General features: G+C 34.6%; 1 protein-coding gene and 1 long non-coding RNA gene across 34 annotated transcripts in view; one reads left to right on the top strand and one right to left on the bottom strand.

The window, feature by feature from the left end:
* casz1 (castor zinc finger 1) overlaps positions 1-23605 on the top strand; it is a 333881-nt gene that overhangs the window by 191918 nt on the left and 118358 nt on the right. For all 33 annotated transcript variants that reach the window (XM_087307326.1, XM_087307351.1, XM_087307357.1 and 30 more), the window contains one exon: positions 1182-1221. The gene's annotated coding sequence lies outside the window, so the exon portion shown is untranslated. The remainder of the gene's footprint in view (positions 1-1181; positions 1222-23605) is intronic.
* The window catches only part of LOC141380510 (uncharacterized), a 29745-nt gene that overhangs the window by 3484 nt on the left and 2656 nt on the right, over positions 1-23605 (bottom strand). Inside the window, exon 2 of the long non-coding RNA XR_015523730.1 lies at positions 14880-15029. This is a non-coding gene — a long non-coding RNA (uncharacterized LOC141380510). The remainder of the gene's footprint in view (positions 1-14879; positions 15030-23605) is intronic.

Below are 23605 nucleotides of genomic sequence, written 5' to 3'. Positions count from 1 at the left end.
TTTGTATTTTTGTGTGATGTTGATATACTGCTTTCAAATTAAAGATTTTATTGTTGCGATTTCTAGTTGGTTGGTTTGGTTTATATATTATACCTTTTTAAAAACTATTTTTTTTAAAAAGCCTTATGTAAATCATGCTATCTCACTCTACTCACCCTTCATCTGCTTAAAAGTGTTGTTTTAATACTGGTAGCAGGCACCCATTGACTTCAATAGGTTGTTTTTCATTTTTCCTTCTATGGAGCTTAATTGTGCAAAGCAACAATCATTCTTCAAAGTATCTTCTTTTTTGTACAACAGAAGAATGAAATTAAAACTGCACAAGTGGTGAGTAATCAAATTAAATAAGTAATCACCACTCATGGTCATTTTAATTTGTGTGAACTATTGCTTTAAAGACATTTTTAAAGTTGTGACTGGTGCCCCTAGTGGCACAAAAACAACACAATCATTAAATGAATAAAGTCAAGTTCAAATTCAACACCTTTTGATTTTTAAAGTTGAAATAACTATGAATTCTCCTGCTATGTGCTCATCTCATAGTGTTAAACAATGCTTATCTCACTTTCTCATCCACGCTCGGTTAGGCTGTGCTGTTCAAACCACATATATCACCAGCCATCTCATCATGGATGTTTGCTTACAGAGGAATCAGAAGAAAGTGGTCACAGTTGGCTTGGCTTTACTGCCCACTGTAATATGAGTGTTGTGCTGGCCTTGGTTAATGCACGCCGGCCAAGGTCATAGTGGCTAATAAAATCCTCCCTCAATCAGATTTTAGGATTACTGATTCTAAGTAAATTATCATCGCAAGCCGTGTTAGAATATTTGTGAAAAACTAGCTAACTGATGGCACACCTGCTCTCCTGGGCTGGGATGAGTAATGCGAGCGGGGTTTGTGGTGGGTTTCTGTCACCTGTCAGTCCCCACCAACTGCGCCACCATACAGTAGCTTTCTGTGTGTACGCAATGGGTCACGACGGGGGCCGTTTGAGAGCCTTTTGTTCAGTCAGCCTTGGGTTTTTGCGCCCAGAATGTTAAAAGGATGACATATCTTTACATTTAGACAGCTCTGTGTGGATATAGAAGTATTAATGGAGTGTTTTATGTAATGCCTGACAAAGAGACACTTGGATTTTTATTTACTAAAGTGTTTTTTTTCTCTCTTTCTCTCTTTACAGATGAAGTAAGCCTGTGAAGACTTCTGTTAGAGAAAGCGAGGTAGGGGAAGCATGTGCGTTGAATGATTATGTGCTGTTGTTGTTAATAAATTGATTTTATTCCATCTAAAATAAAACAAATAAGGCTTTCTACAAAAAAACAAAAACAAAAACTGACATACTGTGAAAATTTGCATTGTCAAACAACATTTAGGAAAATATTTAGAAAAGAAATAAAAAATCAGAGGGGGGCTAATAATTCTGACTTCAACTATACATGCCGAGTAGTCAGATTAGAGGATTTTACTGAGTTTCACATGAACTTGGGCTTTGTGGAGAAACATTTGTGGTCGTCTTTGGGGGTATGTGACACTAATCTTTTATCTCAATTATTTTATTTATTTATTTATTTTTTTTTAATTTTTAACTAACGACCAAAATCGAAATTTAATCTTGATTACTTGCAAGATAACTTAAAATAATTTTCCAAATGTTTGATGCTAAGGATTTCATTGTATTTTTCTACAGTGTCTCATACTCATTAGGCTGCATTTATTGTCATTAGAAAACACTATTACTGTAATTAATTATTAAATTAATATGTTAATATATATTTTTTTAATTATTTATTCCCCTAAAATGTCATTACTTCTGTCATGAGCATTACATGATCTCTCTGAAATCCATCTTATATTCTACAATCTAACGTTTTTGAAGCTTCAAAAGGCCCATCCAAAAGGAATTCACCATATGAATTCAGTCTTAATAAGTGCCTTTTAAAGTGAAGCAGTGGATGTCTGGTATAACGATTAATTTAAGGACTGAATGTTATTACAGTACATGTATTTACGATCACTGTTAAAATGTGGGTTAATTTTATGTTTATTTGCATGTTATTATTCATAATTAATTAAGTGTGTAACAATGACACCTTAAAATAAAGTGTTGCACAAAAAAAAAAAGTCATATTTAAAACTTTTTAAACTATAAACGCTGGCTTTCAGTAACTAGCGTAGAGGTCTTTTGTACGTCACAGTCTATAAAGCCACACATCGAGTGATTAAATGGCAGCACAACGTTAATGTTCCATTTTTAGATTTCAAGGTGATTTCTTGCCAGCTATGTCAATGTTAAGTTTGCAGCGTTTGTTAAAAGTGCATGCAGCTCAGCACAAGGTTTTCCATTATCATCATATTTAGCCCTTGACAGCTGCCATCTCCATGAACATAAGATGCCACACATGATTAACACAGCTCATGGAAGTTTACGGACAAAGTTAAGAGCGCGAGGATCTGCTCAGTGGGATGAATGACAGTGTTTCGCATGGCTTTGCCCGTGGCTCCTGAGTCAGCGCAGAGGAGTGATGTCGAGCGTTGTCTCGTGTCAGTCTCGGGGTCGTCCTCATGTCCAGGGGGTGCTGGCCTGACCATGATACGCGGCTCACAGAAACCAACACCCCTTTGTCCTGCCAGTGTCTTTCAGCGCTGGGCCAAATACACACTTGCAGCATCAATCACGGGCAAACTATGTCTAAACAATGTCTCGGCAGCCACCGGCAGTCATGCATGGCTGGGCAGGGAATGGAGAGGGAACAACACAGATCATGCTCTTTGTGTCAGGCGATATGTGGAAGAGATGTTCTCCGATTCAAACGTCTTTGTTCTTTACGGGCTTTTTAAGTCTCGTTTTTGCTGTGAAGATAACAGAGTCTGACTATGCTGACAGGTAACTGTGAGTCAGACTAAAAGTACAAAAATTATTTTTATTTAATTTTATTTTGATATTTAATTAATCAAATGTACAATACATTTTAAATGTGATTGTTATATTTCTAATAAATTTTATATTGTGAATTTTTTTTTGAAAAAAAATCTAATATTTACTTTTAATGTGTTTTTTAGCTTTAGTTTTTAATGGTTTAATTGGTTAAATAATACATATTTTGTACATATGTTAATTAATTTTAAACGTAATTGATTACCAGTTATACTTATTCATTAAATAGTTCTATTTGCCTTTTAAAAACTTGTTATAGTGATATACTTGATATTCACTTCATATTATGTGACACTTAACAAAATAATTTAAGCACTGTAACTTTAAGGAAATTATCGGAAAAGCCAAAAATACACTATATCCAATTACACTAAGTGGAAAAAGTAAATAACAGATAAATTGGAGATCAAAATAGAGTTAAGGATGTCCCGATCAGGTTTTTTTTTCTGCTCTCGAGTTGATTTTGAGTATCTACCGATACTGAAAGCCGATCAGATACTTCTATAAAACATTAAGCTAAATAAAAATCTAATCAAGGTTCTACATGCTCCAAAAGCATAAGAAATCTAAGATTCTCTACAAAGGCGAATGGCAGGTCACTCGTTGCGATCATTTGTGCTATCTTGGCTGTGATGTCCTGTGCCTTCACGTTGTCACGGGGCATTTTTTCTTTCCTCTTCAAACTCTCCTGCAGCGTGAACTGACTCGTCTTCAGTTGGGTTGACTGGGTAAACTCGCTGTATTGTTCCGGGTGTTTGTTTTTGAGGTACCTTATCAGGTTTGTTGTGTTAAATGTAGCCTTTTTCTTTCCACCTCTAGCAATTCCAAGTTTACACATCTAACAGTTTGCTATGGCAATGTTGGTGTTGTCCACTTTATAAAACAGTTGATGCTGCCAGACCACAGACATACTCGTGCTTTACACTTCAAGCTGCTTCTGTGTTCTACTTTGCCGGCATTTAACCAATAGCATCTCTTTAACAAAGTGATGTAATGCTGCAAGTGATGCTGTTTCTGTGTGATAAAAGAGGTCTAACTCTGTGCCACTGCATACAGTTGAAGTCAGCCGAATTATTCGCGCCCCTTTAAATTTTTTTGTTCTTTTTTAAAAATATTTCCCAAATTATGTTTAACAGAGCAATGAAATTTTCACAGTATGTCCTATAATATTTTTTCTTCTAGTGAAAGTATTATTTGTTTTATTTCCGCAAGAATAAAAGCAGTTTTTATTTTTTAAACACCATTTTAAGCTCAAAATTATTAGCCCCTTTAAGCAATTTTTTTTAATTGTCTAAAAAACAAACCATCCTGCCTAGTTAACCTAATTAAGTTAAACCTTTAAATTTGACTTTAGGCTAAATAGAAGTGTCTTGAAAATTTTCCAGTAAAATCTTATTTGCTGTCATCATGGCAAAGATAAAATAAATCAGTTATTAGAAATTTGTTATTAAAAGTATTATGTTTAGAAATGCATTGAAAAAAATCTTCTCTCCGTTAAACAGAAATTGGGGAAAAAAATAAAAAAATGTTGTCTATGCAGTAGATGTGCTAAAAAATAATATATTTATATTAATAATAGTAATATTTGAGTCCTTTAACTGTAATGAGTAACACCTGAAACCATGTGATCAGATCTGGACATCCCTATTAGTTATGAAATATTAATTTTTATTGATTAATTTATTTATTTTCTGGCGCCAGGTAGTGTGCTGTGTCAACAAAGGATCCCTTTCATGATTCAACAAAGTTCTCTATAGAGGAAGCTCCCATATACTGTAGATTAAACAGTAGCACACTGTCTGACACGTTACTGCCGTTTGATAATATATATGTATTCTTTCATACCAAGGCCTGCAATCAAGTTCAAGCATTGTTTTTTTGCATCTCAGCCTAATAAGCCAGATGCTTTAGGAGTCCCTCTTCGCATTCAGACATAGGACAGTGTGCCAAGCCAAGCAGCCCCAGCATCATGACCCAATTCTCTCCTCATTGCAACCTGAATGGCTGGAGTATAGTTAGCTTAATTGGGTTTTGATATATTTAATTCGGCTAATCAGCCAAACTGGCTCCAACATGGGGCCTTGCATGCCTTTTCCCTTCCCGAAAAGCTCCCAGAGACCAGGCGGGTGCAGCGCAGAAGCCTCCCCAAATGGATTCCCTCTCAAACAGTGGGAAGAAAATTAAACTGCCAAATTTGTTTTTGTTGGTTCAGGCCTTCTGCGGGGAGTTGGGAGGCTTTTAATTGCGCTTGCTGTGAAGAATTGGATGAGCTGTTTTTAAGACAACAAAAAGCAGGCTCCCTCTCGCTAGACCGCCGAACTGGGCTGCTTTCAGAGATCACTTGGGTCAAATGCAGTGCAGTGACAGATTGCGGAGACTATTCTCTCTTATTTAAGTAATTACAGACATTGATGTATTAAACTGACTTTTTAGATGGCGTGTTATCTGCTGAGTTAACAAGTTGGACTGTCAGTTTGCTTTCCTTTGGTGTATCACTCCAAACTGCGATAACAAAAAAGCCATCACCTCTTTTGTGCTTTTTTTCTTTCTTTTTTCCCCCCTCAAATTCTTCTTTTTTTTGGCCTTTGAATTTTTTCCAGTGTGTCAAAACAAGAAGAGGCTACATGGAAACGGCAGCCCTGTGTAAATATTTATGATGTAACATCTCCATGTGAATAGACTTTCCCTCCAGCCCATCCATCAAATCCGCCACCTCCTCAAATCACCCCCCAACGCCTCTCCGCCACTAGGGCCGCAGGAAGCCAAGACAGGAGCATCGCGTTCCACTCGCGCTCAAAGTAATTGTTTTTCTTTTGAACCGGGGCCTCCGGGCCGCCACATCTTTTGAGACTGTGGTCTCTTGCCTTTCAGAAGCCCTGAAACTTCAAAGCCTATTGGGCTTTTTGTCTCAGTGGTTCGTCCACTGGCCCCCAAAATGGTGCAACAGGGAAGTGCGATGTAGGTCAAATTACAGCAGTTGCGCTTATAAAAAGTCAAATTTCTTAGCATGTTGGTGGAAGGCCTTGGTTACCTCTCATACTAGATGGCTCTTTCTGAAGTTAAGACTTGCCAATGCAAAATTTTTCATTTAATGATTAATTATCACAAGAAAGAAGTCATTAAGGTGGCACTTTTCTTTAACACATTGTGTTAGTTGAAATATAAACATTGAAAAGTAAATAAAAACTGTATAAATAAATAAAATTAGCAGAGCATTTATTTGTAATTACACTTGTTTGGTGTTATATTGGTATATATTTGTTAAATACAGTGGTCCCTCATTATTGCGATGTATAAGGAGTTACGTTCTAAAAATAACCCACGATAATCGAACGAAATTTACGGCGAAATCCGTAAAGTAGTCAGCTTTATTTTTTCAATTATTATGGATGTTTTAAGGCAGTACAACCTCTCACTACACACTTTATACACTTTTCTCAGACAAGAAAACATTTTCACACTTTTCTCTCTTGTTTAAACACTCTCAAAGTTTAAATCTTCATAGAAAAAATGTCCAGTATTATAGAATGAAACCAAAGATCAAAACCTGTTGTCAGGCACAAACCTTCATCGCTTCATCCTTAAGGGGGTTGCATACCAGTTGCGCCATGCACATGACAGTTGGAAGTAACACCCATCGGAAGCAAATATCCCCATTTTATTTCAAATGAAATTATTCAGATGACACTTCAGATGATCGTAGCTGGGCACCACAGACAGCCTGACTTGCGCCGTAGGTGTGAGTGCCCTGATTTAAACCTATATTTACAATTGTAAAATGCATGGCGCTGCGTGGCACGTCGCATCCGGTGTGTCATCCCTTAAGGTGGTCTTGCTGCAAATAGTTACAACCCTTTTTGACGATTTATGTATAATTTGGCAAGCTAAACCTCTTCTGTACTGTACAGGAGACATGAAGGAGACTGATTGACAATGTTCTACAGCCAGTCAGGATGCAAAACACAATGCACTGTAAAAATAATTTTATACAAATTTTAAAAAGCATGTCAAATACACACACACACACACACACACACACACACACACACACACACACACACACACACACACACACACACACACACACAATGCTTTTAGTGAAACCACCACTTTAGATGATTATATGAAGTTGTGCATTCCTCTAATTAACAAAATAAATATGCAAATATAGTGATGAGAAAACAGCAGTTAAGAAAGCATCTAATAATAGTAAAGATAATCTGTTTGTACCTTCAAATTCCTGAAACAAACATTGTTTCACCTATAATTCAAAATTATATCAACCCGGTCATTCGTTGATTTCACTTGTTAAAAGTATATTGAAGAAAATTAAAGAAATGCCTAGAAATAGTTTTTTCCTTTCACTGTTGCTTCACTTGCGATTTTGGTTCAGAGAAATCTCCTTGGGAAATAATTCTTGGAAAGTTGCCTCTTGACAAATCCTTATGTCAATCGTGGTATTACAAAAAAGCGTGACGACTGCAAACAGATATAATGAGCATTATTGTGCAGAATTCATCTGTTGCATTTGGGCCTGGTGTAAACAGGTGTGGTTGAAGTTTGCTTCTTCCCGGATGCGCTGGATTACAGCCGTCTCTCTCACTCTCTCTCTCTCTTTATGTAATTCCTCTCTGCGCTGGGTGGGAAATTAGGCATCGCGGCGTCTCTCAATAGAGCGACGTTACAGTGCCACTCTGTGCCTTTTTTATCAGAACAGACGGTTGCTAAGATGTAATTATCACCGTCTCTCCCTGATAGACTGTGCTGAGGACTGAAAAGGTAATATGGATTATCACAATAGTTGTACAGCTCAATACTGCTATCTAACTTTATCCATTTATCTGCAATGATGGGAATCCTTTGTGTTGTGCGGCGGTGTAGCATCTATCTAAATAATAAAGGCCATTGTCTCCCTCTTGAAGAGAAGGGATTGTCTTTTTAATTTCAGCGCAGTTTTATTATTGTTAATATTCAAGCTGTGAATGCTCAGTGCAGATGAAATTGAAATATTAAACCCAAAACATGAAAGCTGGAGAAAGCTTAAGGAAGTGGAATATATAGCCCTTTTTGTAATTACTTTGAACCAGCTGCTCTCAAGGTAATTTCGGCTGGATTTATGAAGCACATTTACCAGTGTATCTGTTGTTTTATAGTTGATAACCCAACACTTTTAAAAATGGCAATGATTTCAACTTGAAAAAACTGCTAAAATGCTTAAATTTTGTAAACTGGTTAACAGTAACATACCGCGAATAACCATAAACAGACTTTTCCAGGATTCTCTGCATGTCACTTTTCTTTTTATGTTTTTTTTTTTGTTGACTACTGTGGTTCCTTTTTAGATTTTTCTCATCAATGTTGTACATTATATTTTTATGACATCTAATTTTAATTAGTGATGTTTATTGGGTTACTTTAATTGAATGTTTGTAACAATTTACACTGTAAAAACTGCAGGGTTCCACACAAATCATTCATGTTGTTCCAACACAAATCAATTAAGTTAACTTAACACTTTTAACAAATTTATGTGGATTGAACATAAAAAAGTTAAGTTGTCCTAATGAAATCTCAAGAATTGTGTTGTTTCAGCTCATTTTAAATAAGTAGTTTAAACAAGTAAAATTTGTTATTTTTTTGAGTGTAGGTGTATAGCAGTTGTGTGAATGATACTGAATGCCTTCTAAACATTAGTAAGAACCTCTGCTTGTGGGAAAAGTTGTTTTGTAAAAATTGGTTCATCATAACATTCTCATAACTACATCTTTATTGTTGTGTTTTTGTGTAACAGAGGTATGATGGGTAGATCCTAGTTCTTCAAAACATTCGTGCAAATTAATAAATTGCAGTAAATCATAACAAATGTTTGCACTTGCAACTATATTTAAAGGTTCAGTGAAGTGCTTTGGAATCTACAATTTTTTTATTCGGTTTGATGTAATCTAAACTGAACATGAAGAAACAGTGGGACAAATTTACTTAAAAACCCTTTAAAACAAACAGCCAGTAGTGTTTTGTGTTATGACCGATCTGCCAGTGAGAGTGGTTGAGCATTAAATGAAAAGCAAATGAGACATCTTGTAGGAGGTGGGACATGTCAGACACTAGAGAGCATTTGATTGGTTGATGAGAAGTTGAAGTATGAGTTGGTAGAAGTGAGAAACTGTAAGCTTTGGATTATCAAATATAAAATGTGTATTTTGTCACTTTTTTGGAGCATACTAGCATACACTACCTGACAAAAGACTTGTCACCTTTCCAAGTTTTAGTAACAACAACAAATAATAACTTGACTTCTAGTTGGTCATTTGGTATCAGAAGTGGCTTAGAGGCAAAGCCCTCTAGATCACACTTATTTTACCAAAATAAAATATGATCATGCCTTGATTTTTAATTATTTATTTAAGACAGTAAGGTCTTAATATTGTGTATGACTCCCATGAGCTTGGACGGCTACATCCACACATCACTGCAATGACTCACATAACTTATTAATAAAGTCACCTGGAATGGCAAAGAAAGCATTCTTGCAGGACTTCCAGAGTTCATCAAGACTATTCGGATTCATCTTCAATGCATCCTCTTTCACCTTACCCCAGTCTGGTTACTGGGCTGGCCAATCCTGGAGCACATTAACCTTCTTTGCTTTCAGGAACTTTGATGCAGAGGCTGAAGTATAAGAAGGAGCGCTATCCTGCTGAAGAATTTGCCCTGTCCTGTGGTTTGTAATGTAATGGGTACAAATGTCTTTATACCTCAGGCGTTTGATGTTGCCAACCACTCTGCAGATCTCGCATACCCCCCATACTGAATGTAACTCCAAACCATGGTTTTTCCTTCACCAAACTTGACTAATTTCTGGGAGAATCTTGAGTCCATGCAGGTTCCAATAGATCTTCTGCAGTATTTGTGATGATTGGGATGCAGTTCAACAGATGGACAAAATCTACCTTCTTTTCCAAATGATCAACTAGAAGTCAAGTTATTATTTATTGCTCCTACAACTGAGATTGACGACAAGACTTTTGGTTCACACTTTATTTTGATGGTCTGTTTGTTGAATTAAGTTACAATGCATCTACATGCCAACTAAATCCCATTAGAATATAAGTAGCCTGTTAGGTTGGGATTAGGGTTGGGGTTAGGGTTAAAGTTGACATTTAATTGCTAAGTTTCTTATAGTCAGTTAAATGTCTGTTGAATGTCTGTATCAGCAGATATTAAGCAAACAGTCTACTAATACTCAAATGGACCGTCCAAGTAAAGTGTTACCGACTTTTGTGAGGTAGTGTATACATATCCCCGTTTACATGGGGCGTCAGCTTCAACGCTTCCTATTCACTTTGAATGGGTGACGTCAGGCTTTGCCGAATTGCATTCTGGATCCGTTGAAGCCCCGTGTAAATGGGGCTTAAGACTATCATATTGATAGTTTTTTTTTTTTTTTTTTTTTACGAATTTTAGGGGACCTTTAACCATAGCTTCCAGTTTTATTTTACTTTAATATTGGATTTATTTGTTTTTTTACAGTGAACAAACTTCTTTTTGTGATAAATTTAGTTTTAGTAGTGCATGTTCTACTTCTACTTTTTAAAATAATGTGTATAACGTGAAACGGGCTAAGGAAAGGGTGTAGCTATTGAGTGTTCAGCGAGAGCTCTGCTTTAATCTTTATCTGTCTTGTGTGTGTCTGCATTTGTGTGACACAAGAGCAGCGGCGCTTTGAAGAGCTCATATAGAATAGACAACAGTCGTTTTCACCTCTTTCTCACATATTTGGAGTGCCTCTTCTCTCCTGGCAGATCTATTCAAGCTTTCAATACCTTTTTCTCTTTTCCCTGTCCTTGCTCCTTTCTCAGCGAGCAGGAGGGTTTTACTTTACCCCTTTGTCATCCTAATTGATTGCATTAACCTTTTGAGTATTGAATTTCCCCTGCATCACACAGAGCACAATGTGGAATATTATCATAATCTCTCCTAGTAATGGACACAGGGCAATCAGCGATGCTTTAGGAAAAGTACATCTTTGAAAGATGGAATGGCGTATTATTTTCAATCAAACCAATACCCTGAACTGGCAGGCTTTGAGAAACTTTGACGCTCTACTGAAGGGTTATGTCTTTTTATGTGCCCGAAGGTTGACACTTTGAACCATGAAGTCTTTAAAAAGCCAACCTGCCTTGGCTCAACTAAACCATTTTTTTCTTAAGATCCCTCTTATCTTGATGATAATGATATATGTCAGCACGTATGAGGAAATTCAATTTTGCATAATAGTAGAGAAATGTTTGCCATTGTATTACAATAACTTAATAGAGATGACTTTTGAAATAAAACATTTTAATAAATGCCTATATACTATTTAAATGTACTTAAATTAGAAATAAATCAATTAATTATTTTATTTATAAATAATTAATGAATAATTAATTTTTAATCAATAATGAACTTTGCTGAATTAAAGTGTTTTTATTCCACAAGACAATAAAAAATTCAAATTATTACAAATATTACACATAAAATTACACAAATTTAATTAAACTTTGAGTACTAAAATGAAAAAACACACGTAAAAGTATTGACTACATGAAGAAAGGAAGGTGTAAAAATAGCTTGGAAAGCCCAGTCAGCTGCCGAAATCTCTCAGTAGTTATTCAGCAATCATGCCCCTCATCAGTGTAAATTAATATGAGTTGCTACATTATAATCTACATTGACATATGGTGAAGATGAATATAGAATCGACATTTCAGCAAGATATTGATCTTAAACACAGCCTAGGAAACTTAATTTGTTTCAGAATAAAATAAAGCTGCTGGAATGGCCTAACAGATGACTAGACCTAAATCTAAAAGAGAAATACAACTAAAGATCCAAGTTCATAGACGAGACCCACAAAATTCTCAAGAATTGATGACTCCATCCTCCATACAAGAGGTGTCTTGAAACTGTCATTACCAAAACAGTTACAGTCAGAATTATTAGCCATATTGTTTTTTCCCCCAATTTCTGTTTTACTGAGAGAAGATTTTCTTAACACATTTCTAAACATAATAGTTTTAATAACTCATTTCTAATAACTGATTTATTTTATCTTTGCCATGATGACAGTAAATCATATTTTACTAGACATTTTTTCAAGACCATTCTCTACAGCTTAAAGTGAAATTTAAAGACATTTAAATCATTAGGATAACTGGGCAAGTTAACAAGGCAACTAGCCAAAATAAAACAAATAAGACTTTCTTTGGAAGAAAAAATATTATCAAACATAATACGAAAATTTTTCTGCTCTGTTAAACATCATCTGGGAAATATAAATAAAATAAAATAAACAATTAATAAAAGTAATTCTGACTTCAACTATATATATATATATATATATATATATATATATATATATATATATATATATATATATATATATATATATATATTAGTGCTGTCAATCGATTAAAAAAATTTACTAATTAATCGCACTTCTTAAAAAAAATTAACCGCGATTAATCGCATTTAAAAGACGGAAACTTGTAATTTTGGCTATTCGAGTGTAAAATGAATGTAAACGCAAGACAAATACTATTTAAATTCAAAATATAATTCATTATAAGAATTTTTTGTTTACTTGTAACAGATTTCTTCATGTAAACAACATACCCACAATAAACCATCAAGATCCTGGCTTGACAGCCATATTTATTACAGAAATAAAAACACAGGCATGGTAATGCCATTTGAATTTCAAAACAATCAATGACAATAAAGAAAACACTGATTTCCATGTTGGATTCTAAGTGGACTGCAAAAAAATGCCAAAATACAGATATTGCAAATATGGAAAATTATATAAATAATTATAAAGTATTGAAAATCTGTGCATGCCCTTGAATAGGTTTACCCACTCCCATTCTATAAAAGCACAAAAGCCATATATAGGAAATAACGAGAGTTGACAAATTAAAAAACTAATTTTTTTTTTGTTTATTATTAAAATAAAATTATAATCCACACTGGAAATGTGGGTGCCTGTGTGTTTTGAGGTGGCCTAGAAAATAATGAGCATAACAAAAACTGCCTGCTGACGCACACAGTTAATGTTGATTAATAAAATAAAGATAAATAATAAAAGCAATGTATCAGAGACCCTTAAAAAACATGTTTAACTCAACAATAAAACATCAAACGTAGCTAACAGCTTTTACATTGTTAATCAAATGAACTTAAACATTTAAAAAATGCAACAAATATTTGTTTGGGCAGAACTACAAAAATAAATGTAAAAAAAAGTTGCTTAAGTTGCACACTAGTTTGATCATGTATAAATATCATTATAATAACCATATTGTATAAATATTATTGTCACTATAAGCCTACATCATGCTGACGATCAAAAACACTGTCATGATATCTCTTGCGCTTGTCTTCTGACCGAGTGCATCTTAAAATACATGAATGACACCCCTCATAGAAATTGAGAAGCAGACACTCTTTATAATTTGTAAAATAAAGACTTGCAGGTTCAGGAAACAGCAGGAGGAAGTTGTCGCGGCCGTGGTGCAGATTAAAAGTTTAAAAAAAAGTATATGTATAAGGACAGATAGGTAACTAGATAGAATAGACAGGAATATATTGATCTGTGCCCCGCTACTGCTCACCCGCGGGGCGGACCCGCGCGTGAGGAACAGGCGTGACTCTTGCATATTCTGACGAATACACACCTACTTTACACAGAGCCCAACATGGAAGATTGTGATTGGGTCAGCCCAATGTCAATAAAGAAAAGAACCAATGGGCTGCAGAATATATCACACAGGTGCTCTGTCCGGAAAAGAAACATCCTACTTTCAGAGCGTGACAGCTCGCAGCACCGTCAATCATTGAGGCAGAAAGACATGACAGTCTGCTGAGTGTTTTATGGGCCTATCAGATCATAAGAAGATGATCAGCCCGGCCCAAAAAGTACGTCGAAACAGCGGGAAACTTGCGGGCATCTGCCCTGGCCACAACAGGAAAAAAAAAATAAAAATAAAAAATAAGACTGCGTTAATTGCGTTAATTTTTTTTAACGCGTTAATTATTTCAAATTAATCGCATGCGTTAACGCGTTAATTTTGACAGCGCTAATATATATATATATTAACAAAGAGAAGATTATTTCAACTCATTTCTAAACATAATAGTTTTAATAACTCATCTCTAATAACTGATTTCTTTTATATTTTTCATGATGACAGTAAATAATATTTTAATAGATATTTTTCAAGACACTTCTTTACAGATTAAAGTGACATATAAAGGCTTAACTAGGTTAATTAGGGTAACTTTGCAGGATAGAGTAATTAGGCAAGTTATTGTATAATGATGTTTTGTTCTGTAGACTATGAGGAAAAAATATAACTTAAAGGGGCTAGTAATTTTGTCCCTAAATTGGCTTTTAAAAAATTAATAACTGCTTTTATTCTAGCCGAAATAAAAGAAATAATATATATAATATATAATATATATATATATATATATATATATATATATATATATATATATATATATATATATATACCATTTCAATGGGAGTCATTGGCCCGTGAAAATGGCCTGCTTGTTGTCCAACTGTTTGATAACTGTAACAAGAGACTAATGAAATTTAATTCACAATATTGAATATTTAGCGAAAATAAATTGTACAAACACACACACACACACACACACACACACACACACACACACACACACACACACACACGCACACACGCACGCACACACACACACACACACACACACACACACTATACACTAACTTTACCGTGTCCATTACTGCATATGTCAATCACTGGTGTGTTATTATACTAAGGAGCTTCCTATGTTGAAAAAGAGACAGTGGATGTCTATTGATATGGTAATGTGTGTTTGTGTTGGTGTGGGTGTACAGCCCGGCCACCCGCTCACCTGAAAAGACTCCTGTGGTGTTTTTCTCTTAGTGGTAGTTTGAAGTCTTAGGGGTCAGGAGATTCTGGCTTTAAAGGCAAGATTAGCCCTAGGTTTACTGTGCAAGTGCTGGACCACATCGCTTAATCCCCTTTCCTTCTTTACATTGACCTGTCAGGGTTTAGAGAGATGTTTAAGTTCATTTTCTTGTTGATAGTCTCAACAAGGCTTTTAAACATGTTCGTTGTCATGCTCACGCCATAACCGTCTGGGTATTTAAGTCATAAATAAATATTGTTTAAAACCTGTGCTATTTTCTTTCTTTGTTTTCTTCGTACTGTTTACAATGCTGTTTTTGCATAAAATGAAAGTAGATGGTGGCCAAATTCTGTCAAGCTCCAAAAAATGACAAAAGCACCATAAAAGCATCATCAAAGCGCTCAAATAAATTCCAAAGTCCTCTGATGTTGTAATATAGCTATTTTTAGGAACTTTTTTTCATTTACTGATAATCTTCTCCTCTGCCAGAGCTCTTAATTCTCATCTGTATAATTTGAATATTCAGTTTTGGCATATTGTGATCACATATGAAACAAATTGGAACCAATGATGTTTAGCATCATTGGCTTTAAAACTAATGTGCCATGACATGATTTGTAAGTGAAGTATTAGATGGTTATCATAAAGACAGAGCTTAAATGTTAGTATTTATTTTAGGTTTAAAATATTGTATTTTAGATTTTAACAACCCCTGGTCACCAGTAACTTCTATGGAATAAGGATTGAAACTATATGATGAGGAGCAACATGAACATAGTAGTAAACCTTTCTTTTTTGTGTTAAAGAAATCATCATACAGTTTTCATAGCTTAGACTTTAAACCTTATGTGTCGTTATGTGATAATTATATTTATCTGTGACCTATTAGAGGATTATCATTCAAATTTTTGTGAATGTTTTCTCAACGACTACCTTTATGGTACTTTCATATCATTTTTGACCTTTTACAACCACAGGTCAACATTCACTTTCAATAAGTGAAATGAATTGGAAAGGAGCAGCATTAACGTTCTGCTAAGCTTCTCTTTTTAGTACATTATAAATAACATCAACATCGCTTACAACTTAAGGTCCCACTTTATATTAAGTGTCGTTAACTACTATGTACTTGCATCAAAAAATAAATACAATGTACTTACTGTGTTTATAATGTATTTGAGAACGCTTGTGGTGCTTTTGAGTTGGGATAGAGGTTGGGATATGGACAGGTTTGGTGGCATGGGTAGGTTTAAGGGTGGGTTAAGGTGTAAGGGATGGTCAACAGTGTAAATGTAATTACAAAAGTTAATTAAAGATGTAATTACATACATGTATTTAATCAAGCATAAGTACACAGTAAATAAATACATGTATTTACATAATAAGTGCCTTGTAACAAACTATTAATTCCTTTGTAAGTACTTATTAGTTAAGGCCACTTAATATGAAGTGGGACCGATTTGCTGTTAGAGGATGATCTTAAAGTCTTAATTCACAAACTAAACTGTAAAACCCAACAGTCAACTTTATCAAATAAAATGAGTGTAGTTAACCTAAAATTGACTGAAAGGAAATTCTACTCATTTGAAAAGAGTTTTAAACTCAATGTTGAAGGCAACAAGTTTATTCAATACCTCATTACTTCAACTTACATAGAGTAGTTCACAGTACTCATAGATTAGTCTTTTAACTCAAATGGTTTGAGTTGCCTTAACCTAATGGGTTTTACTTTGCTCAAATTGCTTCGTTTACTCAAATGGATTAAGTTCACAGTACTTATTAGTATTAGTATTTGAACGTAAAGGGTTTGTTGCAATCAGTTTTCCTCAAAAGGTTTGAGTTACCTTAACTTTTTTGGGTTTTACAGTGTACTTTTATAATGCTTCTACATAATTTTCCACCTTGTTAACCACTGGTTGACTTCATTCTATTTAAAATGATATTACGTCATAAAGAGCAGTATTAACTTTCTGCTGAACTTTTAGTGTGTGTTAATGTGTGATTGTAAAACATCATCAAGTTTTGGTTGCTTACTAATGTGCCATATTTGCATATGAGTAAATTATTAATGGATGATCATAAAACCATGTCTTAAATGTTTGTACCTTCCTCACAAACAACTTTTATGGTGTTTTTACACCATTTCTGACCTTGAGTTCTATTATGAAATTAAAAATGATTATATAATAATGAGCAGCATGCACATTCTGCTAAACATCTCTTTTTTAATAAAACATAAAGTTTTGAAACGACATCATTTCACCTGAATAAAACCATATATGTCATGTTGAAATTAGATCCCAACACAGACTTAAATTTACTGTATGAAAAACCCATTAAGACTGTAAACATCACTCTGCCACACTTATAAAAAGAAAGCGTATGACGAGAAACGGTATCTGTTCACTATAATGCCAGGCTAATGCTTTTGATTAAAATGGATAAAAGTCAATGCTTTGTCATGGCCCTCATTAGAAGAATGGTAGCATAAAAACATCCTTTCAACAAAAACACAGCTTCTATTCGTGATGGGGCATGGTTTGTTGAATTTCAGCATCCCAACAAAAGGCCACGTCTGTGTGTGGAGCTGCTCTGCTCACAGCCACCTGGCTTCTCTCTCACTCTCTTTTGTATTTCAGGATTTATTCAACAAAACCCTGAAAACTGGAGCGCTGCAAAAAGCTAAACTGACTTTTCAGGTTTTAATGGGAGAGTAAACAGCGGTACAAAGCATAAAATTAATTGATTGTTTAGCAACAAGGAGTCTGTGTTATCACGTTTCCCTGGTAACATGAAATTATTGTCTGGTTGCTTAGATGAATTGAAGCAAAACAGCCTTTAATTCATAGCAACTCTATTATATATTTTTTTCTGAAGCAGGAGTGAGAGAGGGGGAAAAAATCAATTGAAAGAGACCCTTATGAGCAGCCAGAGCGGACTTATGATCAATAATTATTGTAAACAGGGATACAGTGTCTTGATTTGATGGCTTAGGGTTTGACGCTCAAACACACCAAATGCTCGTATTTATAGAAAAACCACTCAGATGATGAACAGCGTTGCCAATATCTCAATTTTAGGTCACAAATGCCTTTTCACATTAGTTACATGCAACATAAACTCCAAAACAAAATGGAGGTTTTGGGTGAACGATTGGTCAAGGTCAATTAATAAGACAAAAACATCCCGCTGTGACTCATCTCACTCCTGGGTCCACCGTAGCTGATGTCCGTTTAATGAACGTCATGCAGTAGTTTCACACAAATGTTCAATATATTGCCATTTCACAGAGCAAGGTCAACCAGTCGATGAGTGTTATTTTTATACTCTGACAGTGAAAAATCCAGTCTGGGTGTCAATCGCTCATTCAATAGATCTGCTTCCTTTTTTTGTAAGCAAGCAAAATGAAACATACTGCTCATACTGTTCATTGTGTTCCCCGTGGGCTGGTCTGTCAGATCACACACACAAACCCTCATGTTTGTGCTGCTTTTTAAAGATGAACAAGCTGAGGGATATACAGCAGGTAAAAAAAGTATTAAACACTTCACCATTTTTCTCAGAAAATAAATGTTTCTAACGGCGTCGTTGACTTGGATTTTTGACCAGATGTCAGTAACAAACAAAGTTATCCGTACATACAAAGAAAACAAATCTAATTAAGTTTTGAGTACTAAAATGAAATGACACAAGAAAAAAGGGTTGAACACATGAAGAAAGGGAGGTGTAAAAAGGCATGGAAAGCCCAGACAGCTGCCGAAATGTTTTAGTATTTATTTAGATACCATGCCCCTCGTCAGTGTAAATTAATATGAGTCACATTATAATCAACATTAACTTATGATGAAGATAAATCCAGGATGGACATTTCAGCAAGACATTGATCCTAAACCATTTTTTTTCTTAAGATCTTTCTCATCTTGATGATGATGTATGTCAGCACATATGAGGAAATTCAATTTTGCATAATAGTAGAGAAATGTTTGCCATTGTATTACAATAACTTATTAGAGATGACTTCTGAAATAAAACATTTTTAATAAATGCTTATATACTATTTAAATTTACTTAAATTTTAAATAAATCAATTAATAAATAATTAATTCTTTAATTAACAATGAACTTTGCTGAATTAAAGTGTTTTTATTCCACAAGACCATGAAAAAATTAAAATTATTACAAACATTACACATAAGATTACACTAATTTAATTAAGTTTTAAGTACTAAAATGAAAATAAAACACACAGAAATGTATTGAACACATGAGGAAAGGGAGGTGTAAAAAGGCATGGAATGCCCAGAAAGCTGCCAAAATGTCTTGGTATTTATTCAGCAACCATGCCCCTCGTCAGTGTAAATTAATGTAAGCTTCAGTCCCAACATCTACATTACCATATGATGAAGATGAATTTGAAGATGACATTAATCTCAAACACAGCCAAAACAACTTAATTTGTTTCAGAAAAAGAAAATAAAGCTGCTGGAATGCCCTAATCAGTGACCTGACCTGAATCCAATGGAGAATTAGAATTAAATATCATAAAGAAGTTCATAGATGAGACCCACATAACATCAAGATTTGAAAATTTCATTTTCCATACAAGAGGCATCTGTATATAAGAATTAATACTAAAAAGATTTAGTATACTTATTATACAAACAATTAAATACATTTCAGTAGTTCAATTATTACACTTTTTTTTTTTTTTTTTTGGTTGTATTATTGAATATCCAAAACTTTTTGAAGTTATGGCACACTGCTATTCATTTTAAATAATTGTTATTACAATTATGACCACAATAATTGTAATTACGATTTTTCTTATAATTGAGCCACCCTAAATGATTGTATGTTTGCACCATAAAACAAAATCTAGTACAATTTCATATCAACAGCTTCTTTAGAAATATATTTTCCAGTAAAAATCATGACATGTTCAATACTCATTTTATCCGTTGTATATATAAAAAATAAAACATGGAGAAGTTTTGAAGGGTCTGAGAGTGAGTACATTAGAGGAACCTATTCATTACTCTAGCTTGTGTTGGCTGACAGGCCCCTTCTACATTAATATCAATTATCGTCTGATAAATCGGTCGGCACTGCATCGGTTTTCATATATTTTAACCGTGCTGTCAAAACTGCTAGTGTCGTGTGTTCCTAACCCATCCTCAGATTTGCTGTTTGAGCTGAGAGCTGCCTTTTTCAGCATTTATTTGAACAACTGACACACAGTGTCATATTTCCTTGCTTTGCCCAAACCAGCTGTCATCCACTGCGGGCTTAAACTCTTCACTTGTGTCTCAGGTTCTCTTGGGTCAAGACTAACAGCATGCTAGTCGAGTATACATATACACACATTTCTCACACTTGGTAAATTCAGGCGTTTTCCACATGCAGGCGGTTGTTTGATTTGCTCCACCCAAACATTTTATGACCTTATAACTTTGTTTAAACAAAACGGTCTGTTCATCGCTCTTCCTGTCGGGTTTTATTTTCTCCTATCCCCCCCATTTTCTCTGTTATCCTCTCTCTGGGTAGTATACAAAGACAGATATAGTAACAATCCTTATTGATCTAATCTGTTTACTGCATGCTATTTTCGACAGTTCCATCGAAAACTCCCTCCCTCCGCAAGCCCCACCGCCACCCACCGCTCTTTCTCCGTTTTGCTTGACCTACATGGTGCTCACATGGCCTGCTTGTATGGCCTGGCATTTTATGGAAAAGCAGCGGGTGAGATAAAGCCGCCAGGTTTTAAGTGTTATCCTCTCTATCCTCTCAAGAAGGCTGGTGTTGAAAGAGGCACCGCTGTCACAAGTCAGGCCAATTTTGGGTTCGCACATGACAGCTTTACTTCCACCTTTGACCTCCATTGCAGTTTGATTACATTTGCTTGATTTCTGCTAAGGATTTTTGTCTTCAAATCTTTGCTCGTCATGGGATTGTTCACACCAAAATGGAAATTCTTTATTAATAACTCACCCTCATGTTGTTTGCAAACCAGTTTGAGTTTTTTTTTTCTTCTTCTGTGCATTACAAAGATGAAGTGCTGATTACTTTTCCATGTAATAACAATGAACAGGGTGTGCCTATGTAAGAAAAAAAGTTTTTAAATAAATTATATACCAGTGATAATCTTCAGTGAGAAACGAATCAGTCTGATTCTGTAACTGAATCATTCAGACTGACTTTATGAAATAATTCATTTGAAACATTTTACTGAGAAGTAAAAGATAATGATTTATCTTATATTGATACCTTCAACTATTTTATTAGAATTGTAAGCAAATATTTAAAAAGGTTGCATTAACTTGATCAAACTGAAAAAGAAAGAGTCATTTCTTTTTTCAAATTATTACTATTTAAAATGAGTTTTCAAATAAAATTTTTTATTTGTTTTAATGTAAATTAAAGGGTTTTGATGCAAAAACCTCTAAATACCATCTGAGGTTTTCTTCTAAACTGAATATTTTTATCAGGCTCCTGTGTGTAAGTTCAGTAATTTAACTTTTATGGCAAGGAATACGCTCTTTTCATGGTCTTCAAATTGAAATAACTCAACATAAACAAAGGAGGCTACGAATAATGCTCCTTTTTGATTGAAATGTCTGATGGCAATTATGTTTTTGCATTTAAACTCTTCAATTGCTCTTCTTATATTATTCTTATATTTATTCTTTATGGCACAGGTGTATTTTTAGCATCATTGCTTCTGTCTTATATGCCACATGATACTTCTGAAACCTTGTACATGTAATATGCTGTTTTGATGATTCATTGTAACATTTTTGTGGAAACCATGACATATTTCTTCATTGGTGCATAGAAAGTGCAAAAGAACATTTCTTTGCTATATAGCAGGGATGCCTAATTGTTTTCTTATGGAGAGCCAAAAACCAAACTTGATTAAGGCTAGTGGGCCGGATGTAAATATAGTTGCCATGGGTAATTTTCTAATTGATCCCATAAAATTTTTTAAATAACTATAGAAAACATTGCTTTATATTACTTATACTAATTTTATATTACTTACTTTATACTAATTACTTACTCGTTTTAATAAATTACTTTACTATTTACTAATTTTATACTACTACTAATAATACAGGGATTTTTTAATTTATTTTGTAATTAAATTTAAATTATCACAATAAAAATATTTATTCTCATTTATGACAGAATGGAAAACACTAGTTTTTGCCTTGATTTGCTCTCCAATGTCTTCTGCATAGTCCTCTATCCATCAAGTGACAGTATTTACATTTTTTAAAAATCTGATTCATTTCATTTCGCGTGTTTTGTAGCTTTGCAATAAAATGCTCTGAGCCACCTCATCTATCATTGAAGAATCTGGCATGTAATGTTAAGCAAAATTTTACTTTAGACTTTGTGTGAGCATTTCGAAGCCGCTTGCGGAAGTAAACTTTCCAGAAAAGTTTGATTCGGCAGGTAAACAACTTTTAATTCCTACTGACACACAGTGGTTACTGATACATACTGTAACTTGCAGGAATGCACTGAGGCTCCACCTTCATCTTCTTTAATTAGTATTTTTATATTTTTATTTTTATGTTGTCTAACAAAAAACATAAAAGAATTTTAGCTGAGAGTAGACCAGACCTATTTGTTTATTTCAAAGATAAAGAAAGCAATGATTTTTGTGGATATACCTTTTTTGTGTACTGTACCTTTAAAACCATTCATACAGCTTGTCAGTAGTATGGTGTAGGTGAGTTGGCATTGGATGATCTCAGTGCCAAGCCAGTGGCTAAAGTCCAGGGCAGAGCGGAGTAGGCAGCGCTGAGGGCTTTCTTTCATGCGGTGACCGAGTCCCCTTCACACTGTCGTCTGCCTGTAAATTTTCTGCTGCCCTTGCTGTTCAGCCAATTACACCAAAAGAGCTTTAGTGATTTTTTTTCTCCCCCCTCTCTTGCCGCCAAATATATTTATTTATTTTACAGATGAATGCAAAGCATCTCTGAAGGTTAAAAAAAATGCTGAATTTCACTGTGCCTATAATATAAACTTTTTTCCAGCTCCTTAGCTCACAGTAGGACTGATCAATAGATGTCAGCTGTGCTTGCTACTTTCAACAAGCATTTGTGTTACATAAATCAACTCAACCACGCTTTTATTTTCGAATTTAGATTTATCCAACTTGTTGTGTTTCTTTAAAGCCGCAAATAAGTAATTCTATTACAAGCTAACCTATGCTGCACAATGAAATAAAACTGTCGAATAAAATACTAACATGCTGACAAAGTGTATGAAAGAAGATGAATAAGTTTAGCAGAGCGTGTGTGCACGTCTATTTTCAAATGCTGGAAGTTAGATTGTTAATGCATGTTTGTGGTCACAGTGAAAGGCTTGGATTTCTTGTTTTTGGTCGACTTAAAAAAATATTGATATTGAGGAAGTAGGAAAATGTAGCAATGTGGAGTGAAAGGCTTTCTGACTGAAATGTTTGCTGGGCTCGGGTATTTTTATATGGCTAATAATGATCAACTTTGCTCTTAGCTTCTCACAGTTCAGCTCACGAGGGGCATCTCATCTGGGAGGACAGTGTTTAACCTCTTTAAAGATCTTTTCTTTATGTGGACTTCCATGTTGGCTCTGTTCCTAAAATAGTGCTGTGATAGCTTATTTCCTCTTGAACACACATTTGTGAGTTGTTCTTGCTGATGCTTCCATGAGGTTGATAT

This window comes from Danio rerio, chromosome 23 (assembly GCF_052040795.2).
Source record: "Danio rerio strain M-AB ecotype USA chromosome 23, GRCz13ab, whole genome shotgun sequence".
Lineage (NCBI taxonomy): Eukaryota > Metazoa > Chordata > Actinopteri > Cypriniformes > Danionidae > Danio > Danio rerio.
This window is presented reverse-complemented; position numbering and strand designations above follow the sequence as displayed.